The 25,487-nt window shown below is 39.1% G+C and overlaps 1 long non-coding RNA gene across 1 annotated transcript in view; it reads left to right on the top strand.

The window, feature by feature from the left end:
• The window catches only part of LOC139436541 (uncharacterized), a 31,090-nt gene extending 6,534 nt beyond the window's left edge, over window positions 1-24,556 (top strand). Inside the window, exons 2-3 of the long non-coding RNA XR_011645857.1 lie at window positions 10,015-10,071; window positions 24,497-24,556. This is a non-coding gene — a long non-coding RNA (uncharacterized lncRNA). The remainder of the gene's footprint in view (window positions 1-10,014; window positions 10,072-24,496) is intronic.
• The last annotated feature ends 931 nt before the right edge of the window (window positions 24,557-25,487 follow it).

Here is a 25,487-nt window from a genome sequence, read left to right as displayed (position 1 = left end):
TAACCCTTCCCTGCCATATTAGCCACACACACAAAAAAAAAATTCCCAATGTAGTTTCAACCACATACAAATCCCCGGAGTTCAATTGCTCCCTCCCCTGACCCTATCCCCAGGTCCATGGACAGTCCAACCAGCCCTTCCCACCTCCCTGCCTCACAAACCAGTACTGCCCAACCCAGTAGAATCACTGCATCACTGTCATGCCCATCCACTGCACCACTGTCATGCCCATCCACTGCACAACTGCACCTTCTACTTTATCCTAGATTTTGCCCATATGGGCATTGACTCGCAACTTTCTTTTCCCTTTCTGTCTCCTGTAAATCTATCTTCCAGACTCTAGCTCTGTGAGTTTGCTCAATTTGCTTAATTCATATCACTGAGGTCATGTAATATTTGTTCTTCAATGCCTGGCTTGCTTCACTCAGTCTAAGGTCTTTAAGAAGCATCCATGTTATCCTGTGTGTTGACACTGCATTCCTTCTTACAGCTGAGTAATGTGCTTTTGCAGCTTTTGGCAATAGTGAGTAATGCCACTATAAACATTGGTGTTCATATATCTGTTCATGTCCCTGCTTTCAGTTCTTGTGGATATACACCCAGCAGTTGGATTTCTGGGTCATATGGCAGTTCTATAGTTAGCTTCCTGAGGCACTGTCAAGCTGTCCTCCACAATAGCTGCACCATTCTACATTCCCACCTGCAGTGGATAAGAGTTCCCATTGCTCCACAACTTCTCCAACACTTTCAGTCCTCTGTTTAATAACCGCCAGGCTAATGGGTACAGTATCTCATTGTACTTTTGATTTGCCTTTCTTTAATAGCTAGTGATGTTGAACATCTTTTCATGTGCTTTTTAGCCGTATGTATTTCTTCTTTGGAGAAGTGTCTATTTAAATTACTTGCCCATTTTTAAAATGGGTTGTCTTTTTATTTTCGAGGTGCAGGATTTCATTATATATGCTAGATATTAGGCCCCTATGGTTACCAAATATTTTCTTCCATTGAGTAGGCTGCCAATTCACTCTCTTGACAAACTCCTTTGAGGTGCAAAAGTTTTAAATTTTGAGGAGGTCCCATTTATCTACTTTTTCTTTCCTTGCTCATGCTTTGGTGTAAAATTCATGATACCATTTCCTAATATAAGATCTTATAGATGCTTCCCTACATTATCTTCCAAAATCTTTATGGTCTTGCCTCTCATATTTAGGTCTTTGATCCAACTCGAGTTAATTTTTGTATAAGGTATGAGATGGTTTCCTTTCTCATTCTTTTGGATATGGATATCCAGTTCCATAAGCAGCACTGGTTGAAGAGGCCATTCTCTCGCAGTTGAGTGGGCTTGGTGGCATTGTTGAATGTCAGTTCACTGTATATATGAGGATCATTATCAGATTTCTCAATTAATTTCTTTTGGTCAGTATGTCTATCCTTGTGTGAATACTATACAATTTTTACCACTGTAGCTGTGTAGTATGTTTTATTTTTTAATAATATTTTTTGTCTTTTTTTTTTAAGATAGACCACACAAAATGTTACACAAAAAAATATGAGGTTCCCATTTTCCACAATCTCCACCCTCCCACCTCTACTCCTCCTACATCAACAACCTCTTTCATCAGTGTGGCACATTCATTGCATTTGATGAATACATTTTGGAGCACTGCTCCACTGCATGGATTATAGTTGCCATTGTAATTTACACTCTCCCCAAGTCCATTCATTGGGTTACGGCAGGATATATAATGTCTTGCATCTGTCCCTGCAGTATCATTCAGGACAACTCCAAGTCCTGAAAATCCCCCAATACCACACCTCTTCTTCTTTCTCCCTGCCTTCAGCATCAGTGGCCATTGTCTGTACAATGATACAATTTATTCCATTGCTAGAGTCACAATAATTCTAGTAGAATACCAGCAAGTCCACTCTAATCCATGTTTTATTCCTCCATCCCAAGGACCCTGGGATGGTGATGTCCACTCCACCTCTAAATCGAGGGGGTTTAGATCCCACATGGCTGATGGATATGGTTCTCCTGCTTGCAGTTGGAGACCCTCTCAGTTCCCTGGTGTGGTGGTTGACAATGCTAATTTCCCTGTTAGCTGACCTGGGTAAGTCCAATGTACTGGAGAGTAGGTGTTGCAACTCTGATGAGGCACAGGGCCCAACTGGCATATGGAAAGTCCAGAGACTCAAGTCTCCTGAGCATACACTAACCCCAGTGCCAACCACAGGATCATAAAAGTGTCAGAAGAAGCATGTCTAGAGAGGTCACATCTGAGTCCCAACTCTATTACACTCAGGAGCAGAAATTCCAAAGTAGGGCCCACTGGCCAGGCACTGAACTTCAGAGCCGTCTGCCATGACTATGAAACCTGTGTGTTTCTGTAGCCCTCAGGAGCACCAATACCTGGGGTTGTATCTACTTTGGCTGTCTCTGGGATCCTGCTGAGATGTGCATAAATGCAACCCCTCTGGTGACCTCCCGACTCATTTTGAAGTCTCTTGGCCATATAAATTCATTTGTCTTTACCATTTCCCCCTTTTATTCAAGGTCTTTTCCTAGTTGAATCACCAGCTTGTGATTGGTAGTAATCCCTTAGCTCCAGATCCCCGGGAGTCATGTCCCACACTGGGGGGAAGGTAACACATTTACATGCTGAGTTTGGCTTAGAGAGTGGCCACATTTGAGCAACATGGAGGCTCTCAGGAGGTAACTCTTAGGCACCCTGCAGCTCTAGACCTAGTTGAAGTTTGAAGCACATAGTCTCATAGGCATAATTATTAGTATCAAGGGCCATCATTGGATCAATCTTCTTCACTGGTCTTTTCCCTTACACTTGGGGGATTGCTGCTGTTCCATTGTGGAATGTGGAAGAGCTCTTACAGATAGGAACTCAGCACTTCCTCAGTTGTTGTGTGTAACTCTACCTACTATGACAATACCCAATGAATATTTGAACTTTTTTATATACCCTGTATACATGCCATGGAGAACTCCCTCTCAACTATGTGTTCCCCATCAATGACACCCCACACTAGTGCTCCTCCCCTGCTGTAGTTGAACCACTCGGTGATCCAAAACTTCTTAAAAAATGAAGCCTAATATATTGCTAAATTCAATTAGTAGGAAAATGACATAGTAATGATAGGTTTAAAGATTAGAAAGAGAATACATACTAATTTAGAAAAGGTAAAATAAAGTAAAAAATAAATTGGGGTATTAAAAAATAAAAAATATCATAAAACTTTGTTTTTGATGTTTTGCCTTTCATCGCTGTAATAAGTTTTGCCTCGTATGACAGTTGCAAGGCAATCTCTTCCATTCCTTCCTAGGTGTCTAGATCCTTTTTTTTTTTTTAATTTTTAATTTTGACTTCAAAAAAGTTTTAGATCACAGTAAAGTTACATATACTTTACAGGGGACTATCATATACCCAGCATCAAACCCTTTTCCCCCTTCCCCAGCAATGATCTTTTTACATGTTCATATTATATTTGCTACAGCTGATGTATAGATATTGAAACATAGCTACTAAACATGGTTCCATTTTGGTTTACATTACGGTTTATATTTTAAACTGTACACTTTTCTAAATTTTAATTACATTATGGTTTACATTTTGGACTATACATTTTTATAAATTTTTGGTGAAATTTAATATGGCCTTTATCCATTATTGCACCATCTTGTGGAACACTTCCATTGCCCCCTAGCTACCCCCTCTTCTATCTATTTTATTCCTCCTTCCCCCTCCCCTTGGGGCCCATACTGACAACCAAACTTCACTGATTGAAGGACTAGATTCATTGATACTTGCAACAGTGCTGAGGTCCTGACTCACTAGACTGTCCTCCCCAATTGGGAGGACACCCTTTCCTCTGTTTGAGAACATCAGGCCTCCCCAGGATGGGGGTACAATGCCTTCCTGCTCATTGTATGGGTCTCCACCCAATGATATAATTCACTATGACAAGATGAGCACTCACACACTCCCTAGAAGCCTGCCCCAGGTGCACTCTGTGCCAGGTGTCCCCCATCAAACACCTTAAACAAGTAACCCTTCCTTATTATATTTTCTAAAGAGTTTTCTCAATATTACAGTTTCAACCACCTACTTGACAATCTCCCATTTTCACTTGCTCCCCCAAAGTCTTTCCCCTAAATCCATGGACCATCTGACCCATCCTCCCAACCCTAGCCCCTCTCAAGCCTGCAAAACCACACCCAGTAGTATCCCTATACCCCCATCTTATCCCTTCCCTGCATCACTACACTTCCACTTTATCATAGATTTTGCTCATGTAGGCATTGGATCACAGCCTTCCTCTCTGCACCCCAATTTCCTGTAAGCCTGTCATCCAGTCTCTAGCTCTCTGAGACAACTTGATTTGCTTAATTCATATCAGAGAGGTCATGTGGTATTTGTTCTTCAATGCCTGGCCCGCTTCACTCAACATAAGGTCCTCAAGATTCATCCATGTTATGCCATGTTTTAGTACTGTATTCCTTCTCATTGCTGAGTAGTATTCCATTGTGTGTATATACCACATTTTGTTTATCCATTCATCTGTTGATGGGCATTTGGGTTGATTCCAACTTTTGGCAATAGTGAATAATGCCGCTATGAACATTGGTGTACATATATCAGTTCGTGTCCTTGTTTTCAATTCTTCTGGGTATATACCCAGTAGTGGAATTGCTGGGTCATATGGGAAATCTATATCTAGTTTTTTGAGAAACCACCAAACTGTCCTCCAGAATGATTGGACCCACCAGCAGTGGATGAGGATTCCCATTCCTCCACATCCACTTGTAGTCTTCAGTTTTTTGGTTTTTTTTTAGTTTTTAGTTTGTTTGTTTATTTATTTATTTCTCTCCCCTTCCCACTCCCCCCAAGTTGCCTGCTCTCTATGTCCATTTGCTGCATGTTCTTCTGTGACCACTTCTATCCTTATCAGCAGCACCAGGAATCTGTGTTTCTTTTTGTTGCGTCATCTTGTTGTGTCAGCTCTCCTTGTGTGTGGCGCCATTCTTGGGCAGGCTGCACTTTCTTTCACACAGGGCAGCTCTCCTTACGGGGCACACTCCTTGTGCGTGGGGCTCCCCCACACGAGGGACACCCCTGCATGGCATGGCACTCCTTGTGCGCATCAGCACTGCGCATGAGCCAGCTCAATATGGGTCAAGGAGGCCCGGGGTTTGAACCACGAACCTCCCATGTGGTAGACAGACACCCTATCCATTGGGCCAAATCCGCTTCCCAGTTTTCTGTTTTTTTTTAATAGCCACCAGTCTAATGGGTGTAATATGGCATCTCATTGTAGTTTTGATTTGCATTTCCCTAATAGCTAATGATGTTGAGCATCTTTTCATGTGTTTTTTAGCCATTTGTATTTCTTCTTTGGAGAGGCATCTGTTCAAATCTCTTCCCCATTTTTTAAAATTGGTTGTTTGTCTTTTTATTTTTGAGATATAGGATTTCTTTATATATGCTGGGTATTAGTCTCCTATCAGACATATGGTTACTAGATATTTTCTCCCAGTGGGTAGGCTGTCTTTTCACTTTCTTGATAAACTCCTTTGAGGTGCAAAAGGCTTTTATTTTGAGGCGTTCCCATTTATCTATTTTTTCTTTTGCTGCTCATGTTTTGGGTTTGATGTTCATGAAACCCATTTCCTATTACAAGGTTCGGTAGTTCTTGGCTCTTATATTTAGTTCTTTGGTCCATCTTGAGTTGGTTTTTGTATAAGGTGTGAAATGGTAATCCTCTCATTCTTTTCCATATAGATATTCAATTCTCCAACCACCATTTGTTGAAGAGGCCATTCTCTTCCAGTTGAGTGGGCTTGGTGGCCTTGTTGAATATCTGATGACTGTATATGCGAGCATCTATATCAGAATTCTTGGTTCGGTTCCATTGGTCAGTATGTTTATCCTTGTGCCAATACCATGCTGTTTTGACCACGGTAGCCTTGTAGTATGTCTTAAAGTCAGGTAGTGTGACTCCTCTGATTTCATTTTTCTTTTTCAATGTCTTTGACCATTTTGGGCCCCTTGACCTTCCAAATAAATTTCATAGTTAGCTTTTCCAAACTACTAAAAAATGCTGCAGTAATTTTATTGGGATTGTATTGAATTTGCAAATCAGTTTGGGTAGGATAGACATTTTAATGATGTTTAGTCTTCCTCTCCATGAACGGGGAATATTCTTCCCTTTATTTAGGTCTTCTTTGATTTCCTTTAACAGTACTGTGTTTTCTGTGAACAAGTCATGTAAATCTTTAGTTAAATTTATTCCTAGGTATTTGATTCTTTTGGTTGCTCTTGTAATTGGAATTTTTAAAATTTTCCTCTGCACATTGCTCATTATTGGTGTACAGAAATATTACTGATTTTTGCACATTGATCTTCTAACCTGCCACTTTACTGAACTCATTTATAAGCTCTAGAATCTTTGTTGTCAATTTCTCAGGGCTTTTGAGGTCATGTCATCAGCAAATAGTGAAAGGTTATTCCTTCCTTTCTAATTTGGATGCCTTTTATTTTCTTTTTCTTGACTAAGTACTCAAGAAACTATTTCTAACACAATGTTAAATAAGAGCAGTGACAGTGGACACCCTTCTGTTGTTCTGGATCTTAGAGGGAAAGCTTTTAGGATTTCACCATTGAATATGATGTTAGCTGTGAGTTTTTCATATATACCCTTTATTTTGTTGAGGAAGTTTCCTTCTATTATCTTTTAAAGTGTTTTCATCAGGAAATGGTGTTGTATTTTGTGAAATGCTTTTAGTGCAGGTTTTGAGATGATCATGTGATATTTTTTTCCTATCTGTTTATGTGGTGTATTACATGGATTACTTTTCTTATGTGGAACTATCCTTGTTAGGTGCATAGACATTTGTGACTGTTATTTCTTCCTGGTGGATTGTCCCTTTTATTAATATATAATAGCATTCATGATTTTTGCATTTAATCTGTTTTGTCCTATGTTAGTATAGTTACCCCTGCTCTTTTCTGGTTACTATTCATGTGGAGTATGTTTCTTCACCCTTTCACTTTCAGCCAGTTTATATCCCTGGGTCTAAATTGAGTCTCTTGTAAGCAGCATTTGCATGGCTCATGTTTTTTCATCCATTCTGTCAGCCTATATCTTTTGATTGGGGTGTTTAATACATTTTCATTCATTGATACTACTGTAAATGCATTATTTACTTCTGACAATTTATTCTTTATTTTTCATATGTCATATCTTTTTACTCTTTTGGTTATCCTTTCTGCTATTCTTGCCTTCTACACTCTCCTCCAAGTCTCCCTTTCCTGTCTTTTTTGTTTAGGCTGTAAGGCTCCCTTTAATATTTCCCACAAAGGCGGATTCTTATTTTATGAACTCCCTTAGTTTCTGTTTTTTTTGTGAATATTTTAAACATACCTTCATTTTGAAGGACAGATTTGCTGGATAAAGAATTCTCAGCTGGGAATTTTGGAAATTTGTATGAATCTCATTGATAAGTTGTCCCAAAATCTGTATTTTATCTATGGCATTGATATATTCCTTTGGTTGGAGCATTTCCATTTTCTTGATATAGACGGTAATTTTTTCCTGATGTCTAGGCAGCTGATTATGATGATGAGTTTTCTCAAATACTCAATTCCTCTCTCTTTCTTACAGATTTAGTAGTGGGAGGCTATGTGTTACTGCTGTTCTTTGATTCTTGGTTTCAAACTGTTGTGGGTCTTTAGGATTGTCCCTGTTGCTAAATCTGGGCCCCAGACCCAGTAATGTACTCACAGTTTTGCTGTCAAGATTCCTTTCCTTTTCCCCTCTCTCTTTTCTGGGAGGTATCTAGCCATCTCCTGTGTCCTAAACCCTAGGAAAAAATTTTCCCAGGCCATTTTTGCCTGTCCTCTATATATTTTTCTGGGAGAAGAGAAATTCCCATGTCTTTCTAGTCTACCAATCTTCCTGGAAGTCTCTGAAATGGGAATTTTTTTTTAACAAGTCAGTTTTATTGATACATATTTATAAACATACAATTCATTCAAAGTGCACAATCAATGATATTTGGTATAATCACATAGTTTTGCATTCACCATTTCAATCATTATTAGAGCATTTTCATTATTTCAATAATAATAATAATAAGCAAAAACAAATAAGGAAATTCCTCACCTCTCAATCTCTCTATACTTCCCCCACTGTACATAGCTGCTGTTTGGCTAGTCTATCCAAAATGTATAATCAATGGCTTTTAGTATAATCACGATGTTGTATATTTCCATCATCTCAAAACTTTTAGAACAATCTCATTACTCCAAAAAGAAAGACTCCACACCCCTTAGCATTCCTTCCTCAGACCTACATAACTACTCATCTCCTTTCATCTTTATAAATTGTGTAAATGGAATCATACACTCTATAGTTATGCTGTGTCTGGTCTCCTTCACTTAGTATAATGGTTTTTGTGCATGTGATATTGACATTTTTTGCTATTAACTTACATTTGTTCAGCTTCAAAGAAAAATGGTCTTATATATGCAGTTCTACCTATATTCATATTTCACAAAATATATTTGTATTTCACATAATATACTTAGTTCATGATAGGGCAGTCATACAGTATTTGTCCTTTTGTGCCTAGCTTGCTTCATTCAATATAATGTCCTCCAGGTTCATCCATGTTGTTGTATGTTTCACAACTTCATTTCTTTTTATTGCTGCATAATATTCCATCATGTATATACTCCACAATTTGTTTATCCATTCATCACTTGATGGACATCTGGGTTGTCTCCAACTTTTGACTATTGTGAATAACTATGAATACTGAATATTGATGTGCAGATGTCTGTTTGTGTCACAGCTCTCAGTTCTCCTGGGTATATACCTAGCAGTGGTATTGCCAGGTCCCATGACAAGTCTATATTCAACTTCCTTAGGAACTGCCAAACAGTCTTCCACAGTGGCTATACCATTCTGCATTCCCACTAACAGTGAATAAACATTCCTATCTCTCTACATCCTCTCCAACATTTACAGTTTTCCAACTTTTTAATAGCAGCCAGTCTAATAGGTGTGATATGGTATCTCGTTATCATTTTTATTTGCATTTCCCTAATTGCAAGTAATGTTGAACACTTTTTAATATATTTCTTTGCCATTTGTATTTCTTCTTTAGACAGTTGTCTTTTCAAGTCTTTTGCCCATTTTTAAATTGGGTAGCTTATCTTTTTATTGCTCAGTTGTATGATCTCCATGTGTATCATGGATATTAAATCCTTATCAGATATGTGATTGCCAAATATTTTCTCCCAAGACATGTGGAATTTTAAACATGATTTAATAAGGTTGACTCATGTAAGGTGATTTTTGCATGTTTCTCATTTTAAAGATAAAGAAATTAAGATTAAAGAGGTGAAGTAAATTACCCAGATCAATTTTTTACATGGAGGGCAATATTGATTTTTTAAATAATATACTCATATCTTTTTAAAAATGAATTCAGAAAAATGGAAAAAAATATGATGATGTGCTCTACTCTTAGTTCAGAAAATATTGTAAACATAATTAGGTCATCCCTGACCTGTCTGTACTTGTTTCTCTCCTCCCAACGGCCCCCTAAGGACTAGTCCTTGCCAGTGAAATTCTCATGGCTTCAGGATTTTCTTTTTTCTGTATCCCTTCATCACCTATTAATTCTCATTTACCAATTTTTTTTCAAACTGAAGGGAAGGAGGTTTAATCCATAAGGTTGCTTCTCCCCCACTTCCTTCTCTGTCCTTCCAGTTTACATATACATGCACATGCCCACACACGAGCATGCGCACAAACCCATGCCCCCAGATGCTGCCCAGGGGTCCTACTGCTGTGTCCCAAAGCTGTTTCTTAAGTTCGTGTCATGTCTCCTAAGGATTTTACTTCTCCTGCTCTAGAGTCGGTAAGAAAAATGAGACTGGTAGCCTTCCAAAATGTCTGACTTTATTCTTTGTGTATTTTTTTACTCTTTGGTAGAGTTATAGATGCTTCAACAGCCTCTTCAGTGTCCTCAGTCAAGATTGACAACACGGGGTAAGTTGATGACTACTAAGTGTAGGGAAAGGTATGGTAACTATCCATGCCAATCAATACCTTGTTTACGTGGCAGTCTGAATATAACTTTCTTTCTTTTTGTATCTAGATAGAAAAACTAAGAAAAAGTCATAGGAAAGACTTCTGGTCTCTTTGTGACCGTTAGTTACTAGCCACCAAAATCCTTAGAAATCTCTCAGAATGCCTGTGTTTGAGACTCTAGCAGAGTGGACCAAGTAAGAGAATGCTCATGGGTAGCAAGGAGGGTAGTAGCAATAGAACAGGAAACAGAGGAACTCTTGGTCAAAATGAGAGGAGCTAGTAGACCTGGGGCTGTCCTTCCCTGTCCAGGGCTCTGCCACCACCTGAGGCTAGGGTACCCCGATCCCTGCACCAGCCCTCGTATTCGATGGAGGCCCTGCCTCAGGAGTGCAGTCGTTTGAACCCTGCTTGAGGAGCAGGAAAAGTGTCCATGCTGTATGCAGAGAAAGGAGGTGGCAGGGGCCTTGAGAAGCAGGCAATTAGAAGGTGCAAGGAGGATGTGTACATTCAAACTGAAGTTGAATTTTCAGAAGGAAATATAACCTCACAGTGGTGTTACCTGTCACAAATAGATTCAGTAGTAAAGAACTGTACTGAATCTTGATTCATTTGGCCTTTTTGCCAGACCTGTGACCTTCCTTACAACCATAAAAATCCTTGTTTCTAGAGAAAAAATAAAATATCAGGGTCCAAATAACTAAGTTACAAATACCATTTTAGATTTCAACCAGTTTAGAAGTATAGACCACTTTTACCTAATCTCAACATTGAGGTCAATTGGTGTCTGTCTAATCATGAACTTTAAACATCTTTAGCAATGATCTGAATGAATTGACATCAATTTGTGATGTATTATTTCTAAAATCTTCTATATATTCTGTATATAAGTTTCTGTATCTTTTGGTGAAGAAAGAAAAAAAGGACATTTGAGGGAGACTTCTTACTCCTAGTCTGTTTATGACCCTTAGTTTATATGACCCTTGGTTGTGATACAAACTACAAACCTTTAGTTAACTAAGGGTTTCCAAAACCTTCGAAAACTATCAGAAAGCCTGAAACTCTCCTGGAGTGGAACAAAAAAGAGAGAAAATTGTTTGGAATCAATTTGGGTAATAAAGTAGACAGGGAACAGAGGCACCCTTGGCAAAAAGAAAGGAAGTGAGAGCGGATGTAACTCAACCAATTGAGCACCTACCTCCCACATGGGAGGTCCCAGGTTTGGTTCCCAGTGCCTCCTAAAGAAAACAAACAATGAGCAGAAAACAAGCAAAAACAATGAGCAGACAGTGAACAAAAACAACAAACAGGTAATGAGCAAAACAACGAGCAAACAAGAAGGGGGAAGTCGATATGGCTCAGTGGTTGAGTGCTGACATCCTGCATACAAGGTCCCGTGTTCAACCCCCCAGTCCTGGTACCTTAAAAAAAGAAATAACAACAACACAAAACAAACAAAAAATGGAAAAAAGAAAAAGGAGATAATAGATCCTGGATCTGAACTTTACCCCCCACACGCCACATCTGAGGCTAATGCCCCAATACCTTGACCCAGCCTTATTTGGATGTAGTCCCTAACTCAGGCATGCAGTTCTTTGAATAACATTTGGGGCAGTAATGACATCTACATTCATGAAGAGTAAGGAGGTGGCAGAGGTGTTTGTGCAACAGGAGATTAAAGGGACGAAAAAGATGGGTATCTACAACTGAAGCTAAACTTTGAGGTACATTTATTTATCTGCAAATGCTGTTACACTTAGGGGAGAGGTTAAGTAAAAAGGAACTGTAATTAAATCTTGATATTTTTGATAGGACTAAGTTTTTTTTACAAACATATAGAACCTAATTCTAGGGAAAAATTGAATGACAGGTTCCAAATAATATATTTTCACATAACTTTTGAGAGTTCAACCACTATTTCCATTGAAGAGTAATTGTAGCTAATAACCAAAAAAAGCTGTTTGAAATTATGTGGCATTTTAATACATTTCAGTATATTTTTTAACCCCTTGTGGTGGATTGAATTGTGTAGCTAAGTTTGGACATATTCTTGGTCTTGAGCCACATTCTGGTGGGAGTAGACCCCTTGTAATTAAGATGTTATTTCATTTATAGTTCCGGGGCTTTTATTTAGGTTCTTTGATCTAATTTGAGTTAATTGTTGTATATGATGAGAGATGGGGGTCCTCCGTTCTTTTGCTTATGGATATCCAGGTCTCCCAGCACCATTTGTTGAGATAATTGTTTCCCAATTTTGTGGACTTGGCAGTCTCGTAAAAATCAATTGGCTAGGGAAGTGGCTGTGGCTTAATCAGCTGGGCTCCCATCTGCCATATGGGAGGCCCTGGGTTCATGTCCCAGGGCCTCCTTGTGAAGACCTGCAAGCTCTGTGGAGTGCTGCCTGGCCCACAAGCACCATAGAGAGCCCACTCAACAAGGTGATGCAACAAATAAGGGAGACTAGCAAGAACACAGAGGAGCACACAGTGAATGGACACAGAGAGCAGACAGCAAGCAAGCCATAAGGGGGAGGGGAAATTAAAAAAATACACAGAAGAATGCAGAGCAAGTAGACACAGAGAGCAGACAGCATACAAAAAGCCATGGCGGGGAGGGGGGGAGCATGAAAAAATCAATTGGCCATAGATATGGGGTTCTATTTCTGAACTCTCCATTCAATTTCATTGATCAGTATATCTCATCTTGAGCCATTTCCATGCTATTTTGACCACTGCACCTTTGTAATAAATTTTAAAGTCAGGAGGTGTGAGTTCTCCAACTTTGTTTCCTTTCAAGAAGGTTTTGTCTATTTGAGGCCCTTTACACTTCCATGTAAATTTGATGATGGGATTTCAGTTTCTCAAAGAATGCTGTTGGAATTTTGATTAAGACTTCATTAAATCTGTAAATGGCTTTAGGTAGAATTAACCTTATCAAATTTGTCTTTCAATCTGTGGACATGGAATGTTTCCAATCCCTGGCCTTGGGAATGTCCTCCCATTTATTTAAGTTTTATTTGATTTGTTTTTAGCAAAGTTTTATAGTTTTCCATGTATATCCTTTACATTCTTGGTTAAACACATTCCTAGATATTTGATTCTTTTAGATGCTATTGTATGTAAATAGAATCTTTCATTGATTCCCTCTTAGGATTATTTATTACTAGTGTATGGAAACACTGATGGTTTTTGCATGTTGATTTTTTCCTCACCCCTTTGTTGGATTCATTTATTAGCTCTAGGAGCTTTATTGTGGATTTTTCAGGATTTTCTGTGTATTGGATCATGTCACCTGCTAATGGGGAAAGTTTTACTTCTTCCTTCCGAACTTGGATGCTGTTTATTTCTTTTTCTTGCCTAATTGCTCTGACTAGAATTTCTAATATGATGATGAATAACTGTAACAGTAAGCATCTTTGTCTGGTTCCTGATCTTAGAGGGAAAGCTTCCAGTATTTCAACATTGAATATGATGTTAGTTGAGGACTTGTCATAAATGCCTTTTGTCATGTTGAGAAGTTTCCTTCTAGTCCTATTTTTTTTATTGTTTTTATCAAGGCATGGATTTTGCCAAATACCTTTTCTGTGTAAAATGAGATTGCTCATGTGATATTTCCCCCTTCATTTAAATGTGGTTTATTACATTGATTGAATTTCTTATTTTGAACCACCTTTGCATTCCTGGGATAAATCCCACTTGATCATGGTACAAATTCCTTTTAATATGTTGTTGGTTTCTATTTTCTGGTATTTTATTGGGTATTTTTGCATCTATATTTATAAGGGAACTTCATCTATAGTTTTCTCTTCTTGTGATGTCTTTATCTGACTTTGGTATCAGACAAATATTGGCCTCATAGGGTGAGTTTGGAAGAGTTCCCTCCTCTTTAACATTTGGCAGTGTTTGAGAAAAAATTAATTCTTCTTTGAGTGCTTGATAGAGTTCACCAGAGAAGCCATCTGGTCTTTGGACTTTTCTTTTTTGGGAGGTTTTCATTTTTATTACTGTTTCAGTCTCTTTAATTGTTATAGATCTGTTGAGACCTGTTTCTTTTTTGAAACAGTTTAGGCAAATTGTATATTTCTAAGAATTTGTCCATTTCCTCTAAATTATCTGATTTGTTGGTATACATTTGTTCATAGTATCCTCTTATAATCCTTTTGATTTCTGCCAGATCAGAAATTAATCTGTAATGCCCCCTTTTCATTTTGGATTTTATTATTTGCTACTCATTTATACTTTTGTCAGAGTAGCTAAATGTTTGTGTATTTTATTGATCTTTCCAAAGAACCAATGTTTGGCTTCATTAATTCTCTCAATTTGTTTCTTTCTTTATTATTTTGTCTCAATTCTAACCTTTCTTGTTTCTTTCATTCTAGTAACTTTAGATTTGTGTTTTATTTTTCTAGTTCCTCTAGATGTAAGGTTAAGCTTATTTTCTTTTTTAATATAGGCATTTTTAAAAAACTATTGGCGTTTATAGCTATATATTTCCCGCTGAACACTGCATTTGCTACATTCCATAACTTTTGACATATTGTGTTTTCATTTTCATTCATCTCAAATTATTTCCAAATTTCCTCTGATTTCTTCTTTGATCCATTGATTAAGAGTGTTGTTTTTAGTGTGGTAAGAACTGCCAAGGCAATACAACAGAAATGGACTGGCTTTTACAATAGGGATTTATTAATTTAAAAACTTACAGTTCCAAGGCCATGAAAATGTCCAAATCAAGGTATCATCAGAAGATGCCTTCTTCCTGAGCTGCAGCTGTGAGCAATCAGGTGTATGATGGTTTCCACTCATCTCTCTGCTTTCAGCTTCTGGCTAAAGTGGCTTCCTCTCAGTTTCTGTGCTCTGTTGATTTCAGCTTCTGGCTCGTAGGGCCTTCTTTCTCAGCTTCTGGGCATTTCTCACTGAGCTCCTGTATCTCTGCATGTTTCTCCCACTTACATTAAGGACTCCAGTAAGATGATTAAGACCCACCCTGAGTCATGCCATCTAATTAAAGGCCCTTAACTGTGGTAATTTAATCAAAAAGTCCCACCTACACATAGGAATGGATTAGCTATAATGGCATGATTTTCTGGGCTTCCCCTAGCTTCAAACTATCACAAGTGTCATGTTTAATTCCCATCTGTTTATGAATTTTCCAGTTTTCCTTCTGTTCTTGGTTTCTAGCTTCATTCCACTGTATTCAGAGAATACGTTTTATTGTATAATCCATCTCTTTCAATGTGTTGAGACTTGTTTTGTGGCATAGTATATGGTCTAACCTGGAGAGGGGTCTATGTACATTGAAGAAGAATGCATATGCTGCTGTTTTGGGGTGGAATATTCTGTATATATTTGTTAGGTCTAGTTTAATTATAATTGTTTTAGATTCCTAGACTGCTCAAGAAAATACTATGAAATAGGGTGGCCTAAGCAATGGCAATTTATTAGCTTATAGTTTTGAGGCTAAAAGAAATTCCAATCTAGGCATCCTCAAGGCAATGCTTCCTGTCCAAAGACTGTGGCATTCTGGGACAGGCTGTCAGCAATCCTTAGTTCTTAATTTGTCACATGGCAAGGCACACAGCATCATTGCCAGGTCTCTCCCTACTTTTCCACAATCCATTGATGTCCAGCTTCTTGCTTCCCGTGGCTTTTTCTCTATCTGTCTTACTTTCATTCTGCTTATAAAAGACTCCAGTAATACAAGTAAGATCCGCCCTGACTGAGGTGGACCACACCTTCTTAACTTAAGCAACCTCATGAATAGGTCCAACTTACAGTGGGTTCATACCCACAGGAATGGATTAAATTTAAGAACATGTTTTCCTGGGGTACATGTAGCTTCAAACCACAACAATAGTATTGTTCATGTTCTCTCTTTTCTTACTGATCTTCTGTCTAGATGTTTATTCATTATCAAAAGTGGTTCATGGAAATATTCAACTGTTATTTTATAACTTTTTCTCTTCGGTTTTGTCAGGGTTTGCTTCATGTAGTTTCAGTTCTGTGATTAGGTGCATATATGCTTACTCCACTCAGCTAACATCGAGTTGAAGAAGGTCAACCACCACAACATGGAGCCTAGAGTGTCTACAACTAGAAGCAGGAAGAGTGCATCCAGTACCCATGTGCAATCTAAGCCATCACTTGACATAGGTGTGCAATGGACACAACCAATCCAATGTCCACAGAGAAAATGTGGAATGGGTGTGGGAACGGTAGCCATGGGGGCTGCTGGGTGTGGGGAACGGGAGGAAGAGATGAGATGTGGAGGCGTTTTCGGGACGTGGAGTCGTCCTGGATAGTGCTTCACGGACAATTACGGGACACTGTAGATCCCCCCACGGCCCACTGGATGGAACATGAGAGAGTCTGGGCTATGATGTGGACCATTGACTATGGGGTGCAGTGATGCTCAGAGATTAACTTACCAGGTGCAATGGATGTATCACGATGATGGGAGAGAGTGTTGCTGTGGGGGGAGTGGGGGGCGGGGGCGGTGGGGTTGAATGGGACCTCATATATTTTTTTAATTGTAATTAAAAATAATAATAATAAATAAATATTTAAAAAAAAAAAAAGAGGAACTGCAAAAAAAAAAAAACCCTTTCACTTTCAACTCTTTGCTTCTTTATGTCTAAGATGAGTCTCATGTAAAGAGTACATAGTTGCATCATACTTTTTCATCCATTCTGCCACTGTTTGTCATTTGATTGGAGGTATGGCAATTTGAAATTATTTTATGAATCTCAAAAATGTAAAGATTATATTTGTGAACTAATCCATTCCTGTGTGAGACCCTGTCAGTTGGACTACGTCAGTGGATCATGACTCCGCCCTCTTGCTGGGTCTGATAAAAACAGACAGAGGAGAAGGAAGCCACCATATTTGATCCTGCCATGTAACAAAGGACTTCCATTTTGTCTACATCTTAGCTGCAAAGAGAGAAGCCCCCAAGAGGCTCAAAGAGCTGAGGCCCAGGGAGAGATGAACCTTATATCTATAGACTGCAGCTGAATTTAGGAAGAAAGCAGAGCAGCCAAGTCTATTAGTGGAGGCCCAGAAAGAGACAAGCCCAATGACTAGTTGCCAACAGCTGAGCTCCAGGAGATGACTGTAGATTCTGGTTGGAAGGCAGAGACCTTGGCAGATAGCAGTGGCCATCTTGATTCTCCACATGACAGTTGACTTTAGTGAGAAAGCACCTCTAATGGTACCTTGATTTGGACATTTCATGGCCCTGAAACTGTAAGCTTTTACCCCAAATAAATCCTCTTTATAAAAGCCAGTTCATTTCTGGTACTTTGCATTGGCAGCCCTTTGGCAAACTAAGATAGAGTTTAACCCATTTGCATTCAGAATAATTATTGAGAAATCAGGACTTACATCAACAATTTTTTCCCTTGTATTTTATACACCATCTACTTTTTTTTTTTTTTAAGGTTTTTGGTTTATTTATTTCTCCCCCCTCCCTCCATTGTCTGCTCTCATGTCCATTCACTGTGTGTTCTTCTGTGTCTGCTTATACTCTCATTAGGTGGCTCTGGGAACCAATCCTGGGACCTTCTGGAGTGGGAGAGAGGGGATCATTCTCTTGCGCTACCTCAGCTCCCTGGTCTACTGCATCCCCCATCATCTCTCCTCTGTGTCTCTTTTTGTTGCATCATCTTGCTGCATCAGTTCTCCGCATGGGCCAGCACTCTGCATGGGCCAGTACTCCCTGTGGGCCAGCTCTCCACACGGGCTAGCTTGCCTTCACTAAGAGGCCCTGGGCATCGAACCCTGGACCTCTTATATGGTAGATGGGAACCCAATTGCTTGAGCCATATCTGCCTCCCTCACCTTCTACATTTTAGATGCTCATTTCCTCAATGTAGCTTTATGCATAAAGTTGATTTTTTTATAGTAAAACAGATTGATCCCGTTCTCATTTGCATGCCTGTATATATTTTAAATACTTACTTTTTGGTTACCATGGGTTTATATTTAGCATTCTAAATCCATAAAAACTTAGTTGGAAGTGATACCAACTTAACTTCAGTTATACACAATACTTCCCCTCCCCTCTCTTTTTGTTTTTCTTATCATATATTTCCTCTTTATGTTTTGCATGCCCAAAACAGAAATATGCTTAATTTTTATGTGGTTGTATTCTAAATCTTTTAAGAAATAAAAACTAGAGTTGTATATTGAGAATAAACTAATACTAGTATATTTACCCATGTGTTTACCTTTACTGGAGATACTTATTTTTCATACAGCTCCAAGCTGTCATTGCTTTGAACCTGAAGAACTCCCTTTAGCATTTCTTGTAGGGAAAGTCTTGTGGTGATTAACTCTCTCAGCTTTTGCTTATCTGGGAATGTCTTAAACTCTCCCTCATTTTTGAAGGAAAGGTTTGCTGATAGAATTCTTGACTGGCATTATCTCTGTTTCATCCCTTTAAAAATGTCCTCCCTTTGCCTTTTCACTACCATGATTTCCGATGAGAAATTGACATTTAATCTTTTTTTATTTTTCCCCTCCCCCTCCCCTGCCTGCTGTTTTTGCTGTTTGTGTCCATTCGCTGTGTAATCTTCTGTATCTGTTTCTCTTTTTGTCTTTTCATCTTTCTCCTCTAGGATTCACCAGGACTTGATCTTGGAGACCTCTGATGTGGAGAGAGGTTCCCTGCCAATTGCACCATTTCAGTTCCTGGTCTCTGCTGCGCTTCACCTTGACTCTCCCCTTTGTCTTTCCTTTGTTGCATCATCATCTTGCTCCGTGACTCACTTGTGCAGACACTGGCTCAACACACAGGCGCTTGGCTTGCTGCATGGTCACTCGGCTTGCCATGCGGGCCCTGGTTCACCATACGGGCACTTACATGGGCACTTGGCTCACCACATGGGCACTTGTGTGGGCTCTTGGCTCACCATGTGGGCACTGTGCTCAGCATGCAGGCACATGGCTTGCCATGTGGGCACTGGCTTGCCACATGGGCACTCGGCTTACTGCATGGGCACTGGCTTACACTGCAGGCACACTTTCTCTTCTTTTTCACCAGGAGGCCCAAGAGATTGAACTCGGGTCTTCCTATAGGGTAGGCAGAGGCCCTGTCACTTGAGCCACACCCATTTCCCCATTTAATCTTATTGATGATCCCTTGTGTATGATTAGTCACTTCTCTTGGTCTTTTCAGAAATGTCTCTTTATCTTTGGCATTTGATATTTTGATTAAAATATGCCTTGAATAGGTGTATTTGGGTTTATCCTCACTGAAGTTCATTAGCTTCTTAGATGTGTATTCTCTTGCCTTTCATCAATCTTGGGAAGTTTTTGGTCATTACTTCTTCAGATATTCTTTCTTCCCCATTCTCTTCTCCTTCAGGGACTCCCATAATGTGTATGTTGATATGCTCCATATTGTCCCACAGGTCACTTAGGTGCTGCTCACTTTTTTCATTCTTTTTTCTTTCTGCCTCACCAGTAGGCCCTACTTTGGAGTTTGTGCTCCCAAGGATGATAGAGTTGGACTCAGATGTGACTTCTCTACACATGCTTCTTCTGTCCCTTCTATTTGAACCTGTAGTTAGTGCTGGAGTTGGTAGGTGTACTTCCATGAGACTTGAATCTTTGTCCATGAGCCACTTGGGACCTAATCCTCAGCAGAGTTGCAATACCTACTCTGCAGTTCATTGGACTCATCCAGGACAGCTAACAAGGAGGGGAGGATGGTCAACAACCATATTGGAACTGGAGAGTCTACAACTGCACATAAGAGAGTTCCATCCATTAGCCATATGGTATCAAGGCCTCCTCTCAATTAGAGGTGCAGTGGGCATCACCATCCCAGAATACTTGGGATTGGGGAATAAAATATGGACTAGAGTGGACTTAGTGGTATTCTACTATAGACTTACTGTGATTCTAACAATGGAAGAAATTATATCATTGATGTGGAGACATTCATCACTGGAGGCAACAAAGGCATGGAGAGGGAAAAAGAGATGTAATATGGGGGCATTTTGGGGACTTGGAATTGTCCTGAATGACATTGAAATGACAGATACAGGCCATTACATATCCTGCCATAATCTACAGAACTAAGTGGGAGAGAGTGTAACTACAATGTAATGTAAACTATAATCCATGCTGAGTGGCAGTGCTCCAAAATGTGTTCATCAATTGCAATGAATGCACCACACTAAAGAAAGAAATTTCAATATGAGGAAGGGTGGGAGTTGTGGGGAGTAAGGCATATGGGAATCCCTTATATTTTATTGTGTAGCATTTTGTGTAATCTCTCTTTAAAAAAAATATGTTGTAAAAAAATGTATTTTGTCTGATATTAGTGTCACCGCTCCAGCTATTTTTTGGTTATTATTTGTATGGACTGTATTTTTCCAACCTTTAGTTTAGACAGGTTTTGTCCTTATGTCTGAGGGGAGTCTCCTGTAGACAACAAAAGATGGTGTGTTAATCAGCCAAAGGGGTGCTGATGCAAAATATCAGAAATTGTTTAGTTTTTATAAAGGGTATTTATTTGGAGTAGGAGCTTGCAGACACCAGGCCATAAAGCATAAGTTACTTCCATCACCAAAGTCTGTTTTCATGTGTTGTAGCAAGATGGCTGCTGATATCTGTGAAGGTTCAGTTTTCCTGCATTTCTACCTTCCAGGGTCTTGCTTCTCTGGGTTCAGGGTTCCTCTCTTCCTGGGGTTCCAGCTTAAGGCTTCAGCATCAAACTCCAACATTAAAACTTCAATGTCAAAAACCTTCACCTCTGTCCTTTTGTCTGTGAGATCCCATCCACTAAAGTGTGGGAATTCAACACCCTACTGGCACAAGAAGATTACATAATTACTTAATCAAGTAAACCTCTGAATCCAATATAATATAATATGCCCAGAGGAAAAGATCAGTTTACAAACATAATCCAATTTTTTTTTGGAATTCATCAATAAGGTCAAACTGCTACAGATGGCTCATATTTTTTTTTATCTATTCTATCAGTCTGTGTCTTTTGATTGGGGAGTTCAAGTCATTGACTGTCCATGTTATTACCATAAATGCATTATTTACTTCATAGATTTTGTCCTTTGACTTTCTGTTGTTAAATCTTACTATTGTCTGTCTTGTTACACTTTAATTTACCCTTCCCAATAATCTTCATTTCCACATGATTCTCCAAGTCTCTCACCCTTGTTTTTTTACTTTCAGGCTGCAGCACTCCCTTTAGTATCTCTTGGTAATTTTGGTCTTTTGGTAACATACTTTATCCGGGTTTTTTTGTTAGTGAAGGCTTTTAACTCTCATTTTTGAAGGGCAGTTTTTCCAAATTCAGAATTCTTGGTTGACAGTTTTTCTAGTTCAGTACTGTAAATACATAATACCAGTTACTTCTTACCTTCATGGTTTCTGATGAGAGTTCAGCAGTTAATCTTTTTGAGGTTCCCTTGTCTATGATGCTTTGCTTTTCTCTTGCTGCTTTCAGAATTGCCTATTTATCTCTGATATTTGTCATTTTGAATGGTACATTTCTCAGTGTAGGTTTATTCAGTTTATTCTGTGCATTGTCCTTTGTGTATATTTATGTCTTCCATAAGGGTAGGGACATTTTCAGTCATTATTTTCTCAAAATTTTTTCTGCCCTCTTTCTATTCTCTTTTCCTTCTAGGACACTGATAATGCATATGTTTGTGCATGTCATGTTGTCATTCAATTCCCTGAGACCCTGTTCCATTTTTTCCATTCTCTCCTCTGTCTGTTCTCCTGTCTTTTCTAGTTCAGATGTTCTGTCTTTGAAATCAGTAATTCAGTCTTCAAATAATTCAAATCTGCCCTTCTGTTCCTCTGATTTATTTTATATCTCATCCATCATGTCTTTCATTCCCATAAGGTCCATTATCTTTCTTTCAAATTGCTCTTTATGCTTTCCCAGTATCTTAATATATTTTATCTCTATAGTCATGTTTTCTTTCAATTCTTTGAATTTATTTAAGTGAGTTGTGTGATTATCATTGATTAATTGTCTTAAATCCTGTATCTCTTCAGGATATTTGGTTTGTTCCTTTGGCTGAGCCATCTCTTCCCATCTTCTGGTATGGCTTGTAATTTTTTGCTGATATCTAGGCATCTAAATATGTGCTGAATTTATTCTGACTGCCAATTTCTCTTTCTTCCCTGTTGTTTTTTTTCAGAAATATTCTTTGATATTTGGTTCAACTTCTTCTTAACATTTAAAATTTCCTAATGGGGCACATATTTTTTTCCAGGAGTTCAGGTACAGTGAGAAGCAAAAACAGTCTTTCAATCTGGAATTTCCAGACTAGCCAGCAGATGGTGCTTCTCAGAACACCTTTCCATGGAGGTGTTTCAATTCCTGTTTTCCTATGTTTTGGTCTGGCCAGAGCTGAGATTCAGAGTGGGGTCTACTGGCTGAAGCAGTTGAAGTAAAGCCCCCTGATGCCCCTTCACTTTTCTCTTGTAACAGCTGACAGAGAGGAAGATGTCTGGTCTCCTCTTAGCAACAGTGAGCCACAGGTTTCCCCCTAGCTTAACACCTTGAGGGTTGGAGGGGGCAGTCCTTCTCACTGTGGTTGGGGGGGATTTGGTAGTTCACATTTGTTCTTTCAGGTTTTTATCTCTCTGTCCCTCACCCTCCTTGGAGTTGTGTAGCATTTTCCTGGTCTTATGACCCTGAAAGTAGGTCCTTCAGACACCTTTTAGCTCTTTCTCCATTGTTTTTCTGAGATAAGTGTGCCCTGCTTGACTAGTCCAAGGCAATCTTACCAAAATTTCAATATTTAATTTGAGATCCATTATGCTGCGATGACAGGTAAAAGACTTCATTAGAAAAATTTATTTTTTACCTTATTTTTGTTTTTATGTTTTTTTTATTATGCATTCTACATCTAATCTTTAAACCTGTCAATACTATTTCATTTTCCTACTAATTGAATTTGACAATATATTAGGCTTCATTTTCTAAAGTTTTGGATCACAGAGGGATTCAACTATGACAGGGAAGGAGCACTGGTGTGGTGTGTCATCGATGGGGGATGCATCAGTGGGAGGGAGTTCTCCAGGACATCTGCTTATAGTATATAAATATGTTTGGGTATTCATTGGGTATTGTTGTAGTAGGTAAAATTCCACACAACTGAGGGAGTGCTGAGTTCCCAACTGGGGGAGCTCTGTCGCATTCCCCAGTGGAACAGCAATAGTCCTCCAAGTGCAAGGGCAAAGGCCAGTGAAGAAAGTTGGCCCAATGATGATCCCTTGATACTGATGACTGTGCTTGTGAGCCTGTGTACTTGAAATTTCAAGTAGGCCTAGAGCTACAAACTGCCTAAGAGTTACCTCCTGAGAGCCCCCATGTTATATAAGTATATATCAGGGTGGAATTATAGAGACACATTTTGTATATTAAAATAAAAGTTTAAGAATGTTCCAATGTAATTTAAACCCAGATTAAATCAAGTTTCCAAAAAAAGGATGGGTTCCTAAAGACTGAAGTGAATTTAAAGCAAATTTTGCCTCCTAGTGGTATTGTCTGGGGGACTTAAATTCAATTATAAAGAACTTTTTATTTTATTTCAGTTTGAATTTACTATGCATTTATTTCTTTCCTTTCCTTTTTTTTATTTCTCATTTTTTAAAAGATACTTAGATTACCTAAGTGTTACCGGGAAAGCTCCCCTCACCTTTCACATTTTCCCACATTTTAGCAACATCTGTCATTAGTATGGTGCATTCATTTCTTTGATTGACACATTTTGGAGCATTGCCACTAAGCATGGATTATAGTGTGCATTGTAGTTTACACACTCTCCCAATCAGTTCTGTAGTTATGGCATGATACATGATATGTAACTACCTGTATCTGTCATTGTACTGTGTCATTCAGAAAATTTCTCAAGTACGGCAAATGCCCCCGTATTACACCTGTTTTTCCCTCCCTTGATGCTGGGAATCTCCAGTGGCCACTACCTCCAACTCAATGATGTTTCTTCCATGGCTAAAATCACACTAAGTCTGTCAGAGAATATTAGAAAGTCTACTTTCATCCCTAGTGTATTCCCCAGAGGATTCTAGGGGAATCCCCTAGTGTATTCCCTAGTTTATCCCCTGAGGATTCTAGGATGGTGGTACCCCCTTCACCTTCAGAACTATTTTTAAATATTCACTCATTAGGGATTTGGACAGATAGGAGAAATTCCTTACAACCCCAATACAGCCTGATATCTCTGGGAAATGAAAACTAGTGTCCAAGAAAATAATCTATACGTGAAATTTTCTTGCTTCCTTCTGTTTATTAACAATAGAGTATTTGTAACTACTTGAGCCAAAAAAAACTAAGTTTATGAGATCACTTGACGTTACCACGTACATTTCTCATCCCTTAGTGCTGACCTGAATCAACTGAGAGTCTCTTCAGTGTCCTCTCTAGAAGAAAGCAATGAAAGGTAAGATGTGTTTATTAACATAAGCACATATATGTATACATGAACGCAGAGAGGGAGAGGGACTGAGGTTTGCAGAGTTCAATCCCAGAAGCATCCATGGCATCTCAGAGTTTCCTTGAAAGTGTCTACAAAGTCTTCTCACTGTGAGCTTCTGGGTCTAACTTTCCTTCCCTTTTTTGAGACTAAATTGAAGTAGGAGGAACAAACCCTCAGAGGGAGACTTCTTGCTCCTAGTCTCTTTGTGACCGGTAATCACCAGGAGCACAAAGCCTTTAAAAAACTATGAGAATGTGTGTGTGAGACCACTGGAATGGGCAAGGAAGAGAGAAAGCTCCTTGGAATACAGTGGAGAGGAAACAGAGGTGCCCTGGACAGAAAGGAAAGGATCGCGTAGATCCTGGATCTGTCCTTCCCTTGTGCTGAGTTCTGCCACCCTCTGAGGCTGGTGCCCCGATGCCTAGAGCCACCCTCATACCGCATGGAGTTCCTGCCTCAGGCTGCTGTGATTTAAGCCTTCTCTGAGATGCGGAAAAGATATCCATGTTACATGAAAGGTAGGCAGGTGGTAGAGGGTGTTGGGGAGCAGAAAATTGGAAAAGAGGAATGGGCATATACCAATGGAAGTTGCATTTGGGGTAAATCCCTACGATGTTATACATGGGGACCAGGTCAGTCATGAAGGAGTGTTCTTTAATCTTCATTCATTAAGCTTTTCCAGAGACCAAAAAGCTTTGTTATCAACATATGAAGCTGTATTTCTTAGAAAAATGAAAAACCCTGAGTTTCAGTAGCTCTTTTGCACATGAAAATTTCAAGTTTCTACCAATTTCTAATTTGTAGAGTGATTCACACTAATTTGTACCAACACAGTACATCTTTGCTGTGATGTGGGGCATACTTTATCCCTTTAGCACATATCCAAGTAAATTTG

Source organism: Dasypus novemcinctus, chromosome 15 (assembly GCF_030445035.2).
Source record: "Dasypus novemcinctus isolate mDasNov1 chromosome 15, mDasNov1.1.hap2, whole genome shotgun sequence".
In the NCBI taxonomy this organism is placed as follows: Eukaryota; Metazoa; Chordata; class Mammalia; order Cingulata; family Dasypodidae; genus Dasypus; species Dasypus novemcinctus.
The sequence above is the reverse complement of the archived record's forward strand: the minus strand, read 5'-3'. Positions and strand labels throughout refer to the sequence as shown.